Here is a 16,303-nt window from a genome sequence, read left to right as displayed (position 1 = left end):
AAGAATATTTATAGGTTGTACAATATGTTTGCCCAGGTTGATTTATTGCTTCATAAAGCATTTGACACATATACAATAGGAAAATGAATTCTTAAGTGTTTAAATCAATTTTGAACGTACCATCAAATAAGTTGGCAAAAATATAGAGACATCTGTATCAATAATGAAAAAGCAAAGGCAGGAAGAAACACGAGAGTAGTGGAAAAGCTGTAGCCAACTATGTTCAAATATTCACTATGATTCATAGACAAGCACTGGGCAGTTAAGAAAATGTAACTTAATTGGATATAATTCTAAATAAAGGTAAACTGTCAATATATTCACATGCAGCCTCTATGTTGCAGAATATTAGTGTAGTATAAAGACATGAACAGTAAAATCAGACTCCATGATGAAGTCTTCACGAAGAGTCCTCCTTTCCTATCCACCCTGCACAAAGCGAAATGGCTTCCTTCTTTAAATGTAGACAGCAAGTTTGCAAAAGTGCTGATTTCCTGCAGGAGGGTGATAGGTGGTTAAGTTCTTTGTGCAGCTAGCTAGGAAGGGAAAGCCAGACAATCTTCCTAGTAAAGAGACCCATTTCTTTGGACTTAAGCAGTTCCAGAAGGGCCACCCCTATCCTGTCTGTTTCTGGCTGGAGTTATGGTGGCTAAGCACTACAGGGCTCCATCCCTGCTGAAATCCCTCTCTCCATGTGGTAGAATGACAAACACAAGAAGGAAAAATCAAAAGAAAGGAGGCAGTTTACTTCTAGCGAGGGGCATGTTATTCCCCCTGGCTTATCCTGTCAGAAGCAGGCGCTGGCTTGCATCAAGAACTTCTTAATCCATTTATCCATTCATGCATTTGTTTATTTCAGCCCCCAAAACTGAGTACCTATTCTGTGCAATGAACTATTTTAGGTGTTGGGAGCCCTCTGTGAAACCACTCAAGTCATAAGCCCCAACACCCCTGTAGCTCATGAGCCCCAACTTAATGCTTTGTCTTAATTTTACCAACAATAGGAAGAGAGTTCCAGAATTTTTTATTATATTGAGCTTCTCTAAGAATAAGTCAAAAGGGAGAACGATTCCTTCTTCTTAAAAGAAACACTGCCAGCTAAATAGCTCTCAAATATAGATAACTGAATTCAACTGAATTTTGTTGGCTAAACTTCGTGTGACACCTGCTTTAAAGTTAAACTCATAAAACCCTTTAACACACACACACACACACACACACACACACACACTCACACCCCTACTTAATTCCAAGAAGCACTGACAAATAAGTTGATTTTTACTGACATATTCATAGAGAGATGGAGTAGTAATTTAAACAGTAAAACTGTCTAAACATCTTCAAATGTCTTTCTGCACCCTGTTTTGTTCCTTAGAAGGTTGATGCATGTTGACTACTTCTCATTGGGTTTCCTTGCCCCATAGTCAATGGAAGGTCCAGCAGAGGTAAGAGCAGAGAAAGAGACTGAGTTCCCCCAAACCCTGCCCTGCAGACCGCTCTGTGTTGTCTTTCACCCACATCACTCGACAGGAGGTTGCACCCCTCTTTAGTTACCCCTTTTATCACAGGGCTCACTGCCTTCGGGTTCTGATAACTGGTCCTTCTCTTCAGATCTAAGAATAATAATGATGCCTTTTTATTTTAAGGAAAAAAAAAAAGAAAGAAGCAGGGATTCTGCACTATCCCTTACAGTTTCCCTACTTTTTTTACATCTTGACTAATAAACCCTTTTAAAAATTCTCTCCAAATTACTCCTTTGTTTCCTGCCAGGGCCACTGACCAATACAATATCGCCATTCTCCCAAAACTCTACTGTCTGAAGTATTCGTTACATCTGTCTCTCTCAGCCTCTCTCATTTCTCCCCCATATATCTTCTTCCAGATAGTGTTCAACCATCGTCTCTCCCTCAAAATCTGTTCTGGGAAGATTCGGTATATTTTACTACACTTTACTGCTGATTAAGAAAACAGCAATATTTTCTTGTGGCCCTTAGAGTCACCCCACTTATGGTCCATCATGCGTCAATCCCCCCGGTTCTCTTACAGGGTGGAGTATAGGACTGTTTCTGAATCTGTCTTCTTCGACTGCCTGACCCTGACCGGCTGTGTTCATTGAAGCTTTAGAAATATAAAACTGGGGAAAGTATACCTGCTATGCAGAGACACATTTAATAGCATCCAGATTCAAGGAGAAGGAGAAGGGCAGAGTTTTGAGTCAGATTCCCTGTTCCACTTCTCCCACCCGAAGCTTTTTTAGCATCCCCTCAATGTTTCCAGCTCACATCTATTAAGCAATATCAAGGAAACTCCTTCCTCAAATTTCTTGACTCCTGTAAATGTAGAAGACTAGTGCACTCTATCGTAAAATGTATTGCACCCTCACTCTAACTTCTGGTCATTTCCAAGACAAATGATGAACATTTCAAACTCTCAAAGTCTGGAGCAGGCTTCAGTTTGATCGATAATATGTCACATCCATATGGGGCTCTTCTAGATGTATCTTCTTTACTAATATTAAGGGCTCAAAAATATCAAACCAGCAGTGTGATCTCTGAGAGGGGCCATGGACTGGCTGTGAGGAACCAGCCAGTCCCAAATCTCTGCCAGCACCTTGCTCCTCAGGAGGTTCAGATGCAGGATTCTAAGTCATACTCCCAGATCCTCTAGCTTCTGTGAGTAAACCAGGCAGCTACTGACTGAGAATTCTGTTGGTTGGTAAGGTCCATCTGAGGTTTACAAGCAATGTTTAGCCATCAGTCCCCCCAACACTAACTTGCTCTAGCTGATCCTAAATTTTGAAACTGTTACCCAGCACGTTATTACAAGGCTTGCTGCCAGTGTCTTTCAAATCTAAACATGTGCAGAGCAAACCTTTGCCTCCTGTTGACAAACTCTCACAAACTAAACGGTCTCTTTCTTAGCTCTTGCTGCATTATCTTTAGACATTATGATACAAGCTCAGACCCTTATGCAGGCGCTAAAACAGGACCCTGTAAACTCCCCTTCATTTCTGCAGTTCCAGAGGTTGCCATTGACATGTCCCTGAATTGTTTTAACCCTGCCCTGCAGTCACCTGTCCTCTTTGTCCCTGTCCTTTCTGTCACTACACTCCTTGAAAACTTCTAGTATCTGATGGCAGCAGCCTTCTATTTATGGTTCTAAAGCTAGGCTGATGGTTTAGTCACAGAAGAATATTTAATATAGGATGCCTGGTCTCAGTTGCCTTTATATATTAATTGATTAATGAATAATTATAAGGAAAACTCCATATCTTTCCACTGGAGAACTGTCAGAATGTAAGACTTCAGGACTAAGTTTAGAGACTCAAATTCTATTCCTGCCACTTACTAGCTAAGTGATATCTGACCAGCCTCTTAGGCTCTCTAAGCTTCAGTTTTCTTTCCAGAAAATAAAAGTGCTAGACTAAATCAGGAAGATAAATAGTCTTCATCATATGGCCATTTCCGGTTGAATAGTAATGATAATGCTGTATTGAGAAAGATTTCTAGTCAAGTTCAAGCTTTGTGGGAAGGAAGGTTGTGAGAGGGGAAGGGTCAACATCCATGCTGTGTATTTGCCTCTCCTAGACTAGACAACTTCTAAATCCTCTTCACAGCAAAAAGCATGATAGCACTAAAGATTTCTTCAATGCCACTGGTCCACTGGTCATCTGTAGATGGGCCTATTAACTAAAAAAGTCAGAAATGCAGTGAGTGCTATCTTAATCATTGTATAATTCCTTCTGGTAATGTTTATATTCTTGTCAATACTCATGAAGTATAATCATATCAATTCTCCAAAGGTAAACATATCCACATAGCAACTATACTATTTAGCATGTTAGAAATGAATATGAATTTTCTTAATAAACTGTTTCCCTTAATCACTTTAAAAACACAAATTACGCTTTTATACTTTGAAATATGAGAGTGATATCTGCAAAAGAATTGTATGTAGGTTTTAAGTACATTTGTTCTTTTATATTTATAGTAAAATACTAACTAAGCCCAAAGTGACCACTTGTTAATTTTTGCCTTTTTATTTTTTCTGTTAATAAAACATATGTACAGTATGTGAAATATTTTACCCTAGGCCGTAAAGGGGAAGGGTGTAACTAACATTTCCTTTTCAGTCTGAAAATTTACAGGAATGCACTAGCACATCTGTATGGAATTAGCAGAGCTGATTCTATAGATTCATGTGACCCTCCAGTTCCAGTTTCTATACTTCTGAGATCATCTTTTATTTCTCCCTTTAATAAAAATTTGACTTGTCTATTACGGGTAACATAATTAAACCAGGATAATGCAAACTTGTTTAAATATAAACTTCAAACCATCAAGTTGCTTCATATGTTTGCATTCACTTGTAAAATATGACCTCCTGAGATATCTTTCATTGGGCTAAACACCAAAACAAGCAAATGGATTCAGAAAAATAAAAAGACAGCATTCTGGAATTTTGAAGTTGACAAATTAAGCGTTCTTATGTAGTAAAATTATTTTACTTTGGAATCTTCTTTTGCTGTTTAACTTACGGACTCTACGTGGTCCAAGCTTACATTTCACAAAAGTATAAATATATTTAAGATAGATTACACTTGCTTCATTAATCATGCTATCAGACATTCAGTCCTAACTGTAGGTCTTTCTTATGTGGCTCCAGCAGGAAATCACTCATGGTGTTAATATTTTTGACTCCTAAGAGCTTGTTTACTTTAATTTTTCACATTTCAAAAAAAATTACAGTTCCAATTTATTAGAGCAGCTTTTATATTTGTCTATATAGCCATTGAAATGACTAATACAATTGAGAAAACAACAGAGAATACAGTGTATGATATCAGAAGGCTTGAGAAAGAACAATGGATTGTTTTTTTTAAAAAATATTAAAATGGTACAAAATGACAGGAGAGCTCTTGTTCATTTGTTTTAAAAATATGATTATATAAACATACATACAAGAAGCAACCTGCAAGTAAGTGTGAACTAATTATGGTTCTATAGAAGAGTTTTATGTCTTAGTCTTTAAAGTAGTTAGTAAATATACACTAGAGGAATTAGCCAGTAAATATAATGGAGAGTGAATACATTTTAAAATATATTTTGTTAGGGAAAAAAGAAAAGTTATATTCTAGGTAAAGTGACGTATGTAGAAGTTTGGAGATAATAGTGTGACTGTAAAGATCCATGTCAGTGATCAATGATGATGATAATGACTCTTATTGGAGAATAGTATATAAGACCAGAGAGAAATCTCATTTGTTTCACAGGAGTAGAAAATTTAGGCCAAGAGAATTACCAAATATGAGATGGGGTAGTTGGTATCTTGGAATATACTCTTAGAAGTTTGCATGTTATTTTAGAAGCTGTGAAGGGAAAGAATATTGTGTCTGAGTTGGGAGTGAGTAAAATGATTTATTCAGTCTGGTTTTATATAAAAATCTATATAAAGAGATTTACTATTGAATGAGGTTTGCTGAGAAGGCTAAGCAGAATGTCTTGCTGGGGGGCAAAAGGGAATAAATTTGAAACGGGTCATAAAAATGAAGAGTTGAGAAACTGGAAACTGTAAAGCAAAATTTAGGCTGGAGAAAGACAAAGTAGTAATGGTATTTCCATTTACAAAATATAGTAATTCTCGATCGCTGAAAATGTCAAATCCTAGAAAACACAGCATTCCTACGTGTGAGGTTAACATTGTTCTTAAATAGTTGTTAGCTGGAAATTGATTTGATGAATCCAATTTATGTCTATATTTCTGTTATATGAGGCAAGTTCTATTTAGAAATACCTCCAAGAACAGTTTTTATATTTTATTTTCTTATTGAAAACCAGTCAGACTTGCTTCAGCTTCAAAAAGCATATTTATATAAAATTAAATTAATGCTGGCAACAAGCTGCACTTTTTTTCTAAAAGAGAAATGGGTTAAGGAAGAACAAAGCCCCCAGAATAAGATTATAGTCATTGAGGTTAGTGCTATTGGCATGGCCTATGTCATCAGTATCTTACTGAAAGACTTGGCAGATGAACTTGCCTCTGGTGGTGTCATGGAAGACAAATTGAATGGAGAGGTGATAGATCTCCAAAATGGCAGCCTTTTCCTTAGAACATCAAAAACTGTCTCTGGCAAAGACTATAAAGTGACTGCCAGCTCCAAGCTGGTTATTACCACTGCGAGGCACATCAACAAAAGGGAGAAAGCTGTCTTAATTTGGTCCAGCATAAGGTGAATATCTTTAAATTCATCATTCCCAATGTTGTAAAATGCAGCCCTAACTGCAAATTGCTTATTGTTTCCAATTTAGTGGATATCTTGACCTATGTGGCTTGGAAGATATGCAGCTTTCCCCAAAGCCATGTTACCAGAAGTCGTTGCAATCTGGATTCATCCCAGTTCTGTTACTTCATAGGGGAAAGGCTAGGAATTCACCCATTAGGCTGTCATAGGTAGGTCATTGAGTTTCCACCATGATTAAGGGACTCTAGACTAAAAGATGATGTCTTCCTTGGTGTTTCTCGCATCTTGGAACAGATGGAATCTCAGATGTTGTGAAGGTGACTCTGACACATGAGGCAGAGGCCCGTTTGAAGAAGAGTGCAGATACACTTTGGGGGACCCAAAAAGAGCTGCAGTTTTAAAGTCTTCTAATATTATACCACTTCAAGCTACAATAGGATTTTAGTTGGAGATGGTGCTTATTGTCCTTTATATCTGATCTGTGACTAAAGCAGTAGTATTAAGACAGCATAGGGAAAACATCAATTTCCTAATAGTTCATAAAACCCTATAGCTATATCCTGATGCTGAGTGGTACTTATCTTGTGTAGTCCTAAACTGGTTAGTGTGAAATAGTTCCACCTTCTTAAAGGCACCATCCTGTCAATGTTGCACATATTACAGTTGCCCTTCAAACTAGACGTGTTTGTACTGTATGTTATGTTACTTCTGGTTCCTTTACCCAACATGTCTAGCCCAGCTTTTTTTCCTCCAATCAATCACATCCTGGGATCTAATAATAAATCCAATGTTGCATATCTTGTGCATAACTGTTCTAAAGGATCTTATTTTGTGTACTATATGTTTCAGAGTAGTGTACTTTGGCATATAATGTAAAAAGAAAAGTCTGCATATAAATAATGCAGCCAACTATCCAAGTGTCATACCAAGTAAAACACCAATAAACCTTGAACATTGAAAAGAAAAAAAGAATGAACATCCTTTAACATCATAGCTTAAATTTCTCTTCATATGAGCAGGAGGCCATTCTGTATTTGAATGGGAAAATCTTATTTATAAAGGGTTTCCTCATCCAAGAATCTTAAATGTACTATTGCAATTGGCTTTAAAAATCGACTCTATAAATTGCCCAATATAGTTTAAAAATGGGAAATTTGAAACTGCGGGCCTTTACTTTCAGAAGAAACTTTCACTGTTCTGGAAGGAAAGGGAGACAGAAAAAAAAAGAAAATGAAAGCATGTAAAAGAAATTCAAATAAATCCATAATAAATTCAAAATTTAAGAAAAATTTAGATGTCTCTTACTAATTTAATATGACCTGCAGTATTTTAGTTTTCCCTAAGAAAATATGTTTTATTGAATCAGAGAAATGCCTTTGGTTGATGGCGGGGAGGGAGTAGAAGCAGAAGCTCACCTATTTATTTGTTTTATTTAAGTATATAATAGAGTTTTTATTGGCTATATTTACATGGTTTCAGAAAAAATTAATTTCTTGCATATATGCTAACATAATCACCCAAAATTGACATACAAGAATTAAAATAATAAAAAATTATTGTAGTATTTAACGTTTTTTTTTTTTGTAGGATAAAAGGTTTGGGTTCTTTAAATAAATTAAATGACTTTAGAAAGTGGAAGATACGCATTTTCAAGATGAATATTTTAGTAATACAAAAATCAAAATTGTAATATATGCGAATATTGTGGATTTATGTATCCCTAAAAATCTTATTCTTCTTTGTATCAGATACAGGAAGAGTCTCAAATAGAGGTTTCATGTGTTCCTTTTAAAAGTTTCAAAAATAAAAATCCAACAGATAAATATTTAGAGAGATTTAAATTATAGTTGGAAGGATTATTCCATATTAGGAAGCTTCTACATATAATATTTATCAAGTAGATAAAATTTAGAAGATTGTCTTTTAATTCAACAATCATCTTATTTTTAAAGTAGTACTCTTTAAAAAATAGAAATACATCTTTAACATAATAAAGAGTATCAGCCAATTAAAAAATTTTAATTAATAGTGAAATAACAGAAGTAATCCTATTAAACTTTTAATTTTGCATTAGTAGAATTAAATAAATAACAAAGTATGATACCTGCCATATATATTGTTCTAATGATTAGTACCATTATAATAATAATATGTGAAAAAAAATTACTTTTTATAAAAAAGCATGAAATGATTATTTTTGACAACACCAGCAAAAACTAAAACTTATTCTATAATGCCAGGCTTTTTAATAAATAAATAGGGTTTACAAAATTATTTATAAATAATTAGGAATTATTTAATAAACACAAATCGATAATATTCTTACATATCAAAAATATTTTTAGAAGTTGTTTTCACAATAACAACAAAATCAAAACTACCTGGCCAAAATTTTGCTAAGAAATATATGTGAAAGATACTATAATACTTCTATGAATAACTTAAGCAGAGACATATTCCTCATTCCTGAATGAGAAGAATAAATTTTGTAAAGACGCTAAGTCTTCTAAAATTACTGTATTAATGCAATTTCTATAGAAGTCAGTACAGTTTTCAAGTTCACCTAGGATAAGTAGAGTGAGTGCAATGGATATTTACTCTTTGGAGTCATCCAGCATTCATTTCTTCCTTATAGTTTTCTTGTTTTCATTCCTTCCACAAATGGACTATGTACTACAAGGGAAGCCTACTTCACCTAGGTCGACGGTGGCCCAAGACTGGCATAAGCCAATCAGCTACTCTCACTTGCTTGCCAGAGATAATTTCGAGAACAGTCCTCTGATCTAATTCAGAAGGATGTGTATTTAACTAGAAGCTTCAGAGAAAAAGCCCTTGCTTTTGATTAGAAGTTATCTGGGATTTAAAAACATCACAAATCATTAAGAAGGGTGGTGTAGCTAATAATAAGTGCTAGGCACTTAGCTCACTAAATATCAGAAAATACAAGAAAATCAAAACTAATAGTAAATTTCTATTCAGAAAAGTGTTTTCTAAGTTTTGAAGAAACCTGTGGAAGAAAAAATTTTTAATTGACACATTAAAAAAGCTTTTATAAATAAAAAAAAAACACAAAGAATAGAAAATAATCATCAAAGAGGGAAAATATTTTCAATAAATACTGAACAAGGAAAGGGATTATTATTAACTTATATACAACTTCTTTAAAGGAAAACCAAGAATAAGAATTTGCTTTCATCCTTCCCTTGACTTGCCTGAAAAAAAAACAAAAAAAAAACAAAAAGGAATAAACTCACAACAGTGAAAAGAGCAGGAAGAGATGCTTACCATGGAGGAATGATTTCAACAAACTTAATTGGAAAACTTCCAGAAAGTAAAAAAATATTTGACTACCTACCAGGTGTTTTAGAAAAGGGAAACAGAAAAGATGGAGGCAAGTGAGTAACCAAAGAACTGAACAATACCATCATTCTTGAGATTAAAAGGATCCATGAAATACTCAACATGATAAATAAAAAAAACACTCCTCCTGTGAAATTTCTGAAACTTAAAGAAGAATAAAGATGGCCACATTTTCTAGAAAGGAAAAAAAATCCAATTTACTTGCAAAGGCATGAAAGTCAGACTGGCATTGATCCTTATCAGCACACTGACTGATAGAAAACAACGGAGCAATTTGAAAAATGGGGTAGGGCCTACAAACAAACTAGACGTCTTGCTCTGAAAAATTAAAAAATGAATTGCAGGTCAGAATAAATACATTCTGAGAATTTTAGAAACTTGTTGTTATTTAAATTTGTGTGTAATTGCTTTCTTTTGGCTGTATATTAACCAATCTGTTTCTTTTTCAGGAAGTAGTCCCTATTGTGTGTATTTTTGATGCAGTTCTACGTCTTCAACAACAGAAGACAAATGGGTAAGTCCTCCCCTAGAGATCATGTGGGCTAGTGCCTAAACTTAGCCACGGGTCACTCATATCCAGGAGTGAATGATATAAAGATGAAGGAGCAGATATACATCATTAAGGGTAGCCAAACTCATATTTAGTGGTGATAGAAGGCCTATTTCTGCTAAAATATAGTGGTTAAACTTCTGCTTGAGTCTGCTTGTATCTTGAGCCTCATTCTATATAATTCTTATCAAATTTGTGATTTATCTAAGTTCCTTCTAAAAGATTCCTTTCCTTCTTATGATAGCCTGTTATTTCAGCTTGCAACTAATAACCCAGGCTTACTCTATAATTATATCAGATTCCAGGTAAGAGATCAACAGGAATCAGCAGAGAAATTTGGCCTAGCTGGAGCTGAGGGCAAATAATTAATCGCCATATTGTTTATTGGTTATTGACTACCATTTGAGGGCAAGGCTTTGGTGAAACTCACTGCCACTGCAAATTAACAATATGAAGAGCATGAAGAATTCAATAATTATCAAATGGTGTGTTATTAGAGGCCTCAGATGTAGTAAAAGAAGGAATACCTAGATTAAATCCCCAAGTTTTCTGTCAAATGCAAAAGTGAAACCTAAGGAATGTCTTATTATTTTGCTAAAATAATGTCTTACATGTTAAAGCCAAAGAACTATCAAAGCTAATGACAAAATGATATCTGACCATGAAGATGCTGACATACAATGGCAGTTAAATTTACCACCTAGTCATGTCTTGATAAAGACACATATCCACAGAAATTGAATATAGCCTTTGATTTCAAGGGGATGGGTTTGTTTCTAATTGCTTGCTGTGCTTGTAAACAAAGTTATAGACTCCCAATGGTAGTCCTCAATAAAAGTCGAGATGACATAATTTCTTTGGTATAACATAGAACAGAGGTTCCCCAATCCCTCCCCGTCCCCCTGCTGGGCCGCATAGCAGGAGGTGAGCAGCGAGTGAGGGAGCAAAGCTTCATCTGTATTTGCAGCTGCTCCCCAGCACTAGCATCACCCTCTCAGCTCCATCTCAGATCATCAGACATTAGATTCTCATAAGAGCACCGGTCCCTGGTGCCAAAAATGTTGGGGATTGCTGAGAGAAAAGAATTTAGGCTTTGAGATATAAGAGTGCTAAAGTGTATTTATCAAGTGTGTCCTGACCACCCCACGCTATATCCTCTGAAATATCCCTGAAAGCACTCCTTTACCAAAGGCCTGTGTCTTGTTAGATGAGAAGAGCAATAACATGTAAGGAATGAAGAAATGGTAAATATGTGAATCAATATTCAAAAACCATCTTTATTGCTATAGATGTGTCTCAGAGTCAGGGTTCTACCAGAGAAACAGAACCAGTAGGATATATATGAAGAGATTTATCACAAGGAATTGGCTTATGTGATCGTAGGGGCTGGCTAGTTAAGTCTGAAATTCATAGGACAAGCTCTCTGGAAGGATAGGCTGAAAACTCTTGGGCAGAAGTTAAAGATGCAGTCTTCTTCCTTGGGGAAACCTCAGTTCTGCTCTTTAGGCCTTTCAATTGATTGTATTATGCTCATCCAGATTATCAAGGATAATCTTTGCTTAAAGTAAATTGATTATATAATTATGTCTACAAATACCTTCCCAGCAATATCTGAATTAGTGTTTGATTGAATAACTGGTTACTATAGCTTAGCCAAATTCACACTGACCATCTAGTTAAGTAAATAAAACTGACCATCTTGTTAAGTAACAAATAATTGTAAAATAAAATTAACAGTACCATTTTCAATGGGATCAAAAATCATTAAATTCATGGGATAAATATAACAAAATATGTTGAAGACCTCTACAGAAAAAATTACTAAGAGAGTAGACCTAAATAAAAAGATGTTTCATGTCCATGAATTGTTAGACTCACTAAAGACTCAATATTAATAAAATTCCATTCTCCTAAACTGGATCTACAAATTCAATGTAATCTCAATCAAAGTCCAAACAGGATTTTCTGTAGAATTGACAAATTTTTAAAATTTAAATGAAATACAACAGAAGTAGAGTAGCCAAAACAATTGTGAGAGTGAACAAAATTAGGGAACTCTAATTTTGCTTTCAAGATTTACTTTATGGCTACAGTAATCAATTGAGTGTCAGAGCCACTCAATTGAGAAAGGAAAGTGTTTTTAACAAATAGTACTAGAACTGATGATCTATATGGAAACAAAAATGAACCTAGACTCATTCACTATATGCCATACGAAACTGACTTGAAAGGCATCATAGACTAAATTATAAAAGTGAAAAACTTCGTGAAGAAAACATAGGAAAATATCTTTATTAGTTTGGGGTAGGTAATGATTTATTAGCTAGTAATCACTATTCATAAAATAAAAAAGGAAAGATAGACTTGTACTTCATCAAAATTTAAGTCTTCTGCTTATCAAAAGACGCCATTAATAAACATATGTAAACCTCAGGCTGGGAGAAAATATTTGCAATACCCATATCTGATAAAGCACTTGTATCTAGCATATATGCACAGTTCATATAACTCAATAATAAAAAGAACCACCCAATAAAAAAATCAACAAAAAACCTGAACAGGCATTTGATGAAGGAAGATATAAAAATGGTTAATAAGCACATGAAAACGTGCTTAACGTTAATCATTTGTCATCTGGGAAATGCAACAAATTAAAATCACAATAGTGTATACCACAAAATTATTAAAATGGCAAAGATGACTTATATCACCAAATGTTGTTGAGGATGTGGTGCAATTAAAACTTTTATATATTGTTGGAGGTAGTGTAAGATGGTATAACTACTTTGGAAATCATTCTAGTAGTTTCTTATAAAGTTGAAAGTACACTACTCTTAGACCCAGAAGTTCCACTTTTATTTATTTACTCAAGAGAAATAAAAACATAGGTACATAGAAAGATGTATACAATAATGTCCATAGCAGTTTTACTCATAGTAGCTTCAAACTGAAAACAACCTAAATATCCATCATCAGAATGGATAAACAAATTGTAATATAAACGGACAGTGGAATACTCTTCAGTAATAAAAAGGAACAAACCACTGAAACATACTTCGACATGAAAAAACTATTAAAATTTTTATGCTGAGTGAAAGAAATCAGGTATAAAAGAGTATCAACTATAACATTCAATTTATATAAAGTTCTGTAATAAGCAAACTATTCTATGATGAAAGAAAACCAAATAGTGATTGCCTCTGGGATGGGAGAGTGGGGTGAAGATTAACTGGGAAGTTGCATAAGGGATTTTTCTTGGGAGATAAAAATGTCTTGCATTTTAATAGAGGGGGTCACAGTGGTATGTGTAATTATCATAACTCACCAAACTTTACATTTAAGATGTGTGTATTTCACAGTATATAAATTTTTCCTCCACTTACAAAGAAAAAGAAAATATCTCTTAGGAGTATGGTTTGGGGTAAGCCACAATGAAGTTGAGCTCAGTTGTTTCTTATCACAATATTTTTGCATGATTTGATTTGTGACCATTTGTTTGTATAACTTTGATTAAAATGTATTTAAAGTACACGTGCAGACTTCCAAGTAAAGATGGTAGAATAAAAACATCTGAAACTTTCCCTTTCCCCAATACTAATGATAGAATAACAAATAGGACCAAACCTGCCAAAATATCTTTCAAAGGAAAGGACAGAGCTTCATGCCATACATTTCAAAATATGCAACCCAAAATATGAGAGAGAGAGAGAGTCCAAAACTCTCAACACACACATACACTCTCTCTCTCTCTCTTTCTCTTTTAAAAACATCTGAAACTTTCCCTTTCCCCAATACTAATGATAGAATAACAAATAGGACCAAACCTGCCAAAATATCTTTCAAAGGAAAGGACAGAGCTTCATGCCATACATTTCAAAATATGCAACCCAAAATATGAGAGAGAGAGAGAGTCCAAACCTCTCAACACACACATACACTCTCTCTCTCTCTCTCTTTCTCTTTTTCTCTCTCTCTAAGAAATGTGAATAAAAAGGTTTTTTTTTTAATTACATGAAGACCCTCAAACATAAATAAAGATGAACCAATGCACAAAAGTTGCACCTGCACGAAGAAATATATGAGGATATTTAATTTAAATTTCCCTATGCAGGTAGGGAACTGAGAAGAAAGGCATTAGCCATCCCTAGCTATGAGTCTTGGAAATATTGCCTTTTAGCTGAGTATATTATAGCCCTGAATAAAATGAGTGGTGTAGAAATGAGAAAATAGGAAAGAATGGATATTTAGTAGGCTACTGGTAATATAATCCACAAATGATAAGTCTTATCTAGAAAAAAAGTATAACTGAAGAAACAGAAAAATTTCTCTAGAAAGATTTTGTGTTGTGGAAGAACATAATAAAAACATAAACCTAATAAAAGCAGATAATCTTAAAAAAGAGATGATGAACAATGGAGTCGAATGAAAAGAAAAATTACAGACCTAAATAATAAATTGAGAAGCAAAATTCAACCAAACAGAAAAAAATTGACTAAATTTAGCAACTGTAGACTAATAAACAAATAAGTCACAAAGAAAGGTGATTTGAGATAACCACAATAAATTTAGAGAAAAAGGACATTAAAGTAAATGTAAAGCAGATAATAGACCAAAGCAAAGATAATTTGTGCCTTTGAAGTAAGGAACCCAACATGTATAATGGAAAAGATATTTAAAAACAGAACAAAAGAAATCATCCAGAAAATAGTAAGTGAAATATGCAATAGTAAAATCTTTCTTGGGAAAAAAAGTAATATTACGTATTCTGCCAAAGTAAGACATGATAGGAGAAATAATGGCATATATGGAGTTAATTTAAATATATAATAATTAAATGCATAATTAGAGAAGGGACATGTCATATCAGTAAATTGTAAGTTATGAAAAAATAATAAAACAACCCAAAATTTGGGAAAAAGTTAGTGTATCCATTTTCACCTTTTTTTAGTGATAAAATCAATAACCACATTAGGCGAATAAGTCAACAAATAGTAGTCTAAGTATATTATTTACATGTTTTAAAGAGAATTGCCAGATCTAAAAATAACATTAAAACTGACAAAATCAGAAAGTAAGAAATAGAAAAGAGGTAGGAGAAAGTGTAGTCTGCTAATTATGTCTTCTTTCATAGGTAGCATCAATAAATACTGTCTAAAGCTATTACATCAAGAAATAGGTAAAATATATAAACTTATAAATGTTTTCGTAGCAATATCTGTAAAGAGGGTATGTGCCTTCCAAATTACCAGAGGGAAAGTGCACTGCATATACTACATATACTACTTATACTACATATACTCGACCCAAGTAACAGCAAGAAAATCCACGTATCAGAAGGCAAAAGACAAAAAAAAAAACCAAAACATTTAGAACAAAATAATAAAAAACAACATAAAATTGGATGAAAAAATTAAAACCAAATATATTTGTTTTGACACCAAAGGTAAATTGGATATATTCACACAAATATTATCAGGTTTGATAGGAGAAAAACCAAACCAAACAATGTGTTGAATACAGGAGAAACATCCAGAGCTAAAAGACTTATATTGTATAGAAAAGACATATTAGGAAAATAGTAACAAAAAGAAATATGAAGTCAAAATATTAATATCACAGAGACTATATCCAAAGAAAATGTTAAATAAGATAGAGGTCCATTTTATAAGTATGACATATACACTTGACAATGAGTATAGAACTGAAATAAATGTGCACATTTATAATAAGAGATGAAAACACTTCAGAAAAACAAGAAATGGACAGAAACACACTTTAACTTGCCTCTGTGGAAGTGTGACAGATCAACTACAAACAAAATAAACATATAGAAAACTTTAATATAATTATTATTTTCAGCTAACATATGCCTCGAACTGTATAACATGAAAGAGTATATACTTTCCTTTCAAGATATCATGTAAAGTTTAAAAAAACCAATGCCATTAAAGAACACAAATTAATTTCTACATATATACATAAATACATGAAGAACAGACCATAATCCATGAATATACTGCATCAGAACTAGAAATTAATAACCATAAATAGAAAAAATCTTACAGAAAAATTATACATCTTTCTCTTAAATACTTCAAATTCAAAATGAAAATTAAAAAATTTTTAAAATAAAGATAATGAATATATCATAT

General features: G+C 33.7%; 1 pseudogene; it reads left to right on the top strand.

Moving 5' to 3' along the window:
- Positions 1 to 6,730, top strand: part of LOC102881904 — a 10,142-nt pseudogene extending 3,412 nt beyond the window's left edge.
- Positions 6,731 to 16,303: the final 9,573 nt, after the last annotated feature.

Source organism: Pteropus alecto, unplaced genomic scaffold (genome assembly GCF_000325575.1).
Source record: "Pteropus alecto unplaced genomic scaffold, ASM32557v1 scaffold20, whole genome shotgun sequence".
NCBI lineage: Eukaryota > Metazoa > Chordata > Mammalia > Chiroptera > Pteropodidae > Pteropus > Pteropus alecto.
Note: the sequence above shows the minus strand (reverse complement) of the source record. Positions and strands in the feature narration are given on the sequence as shown.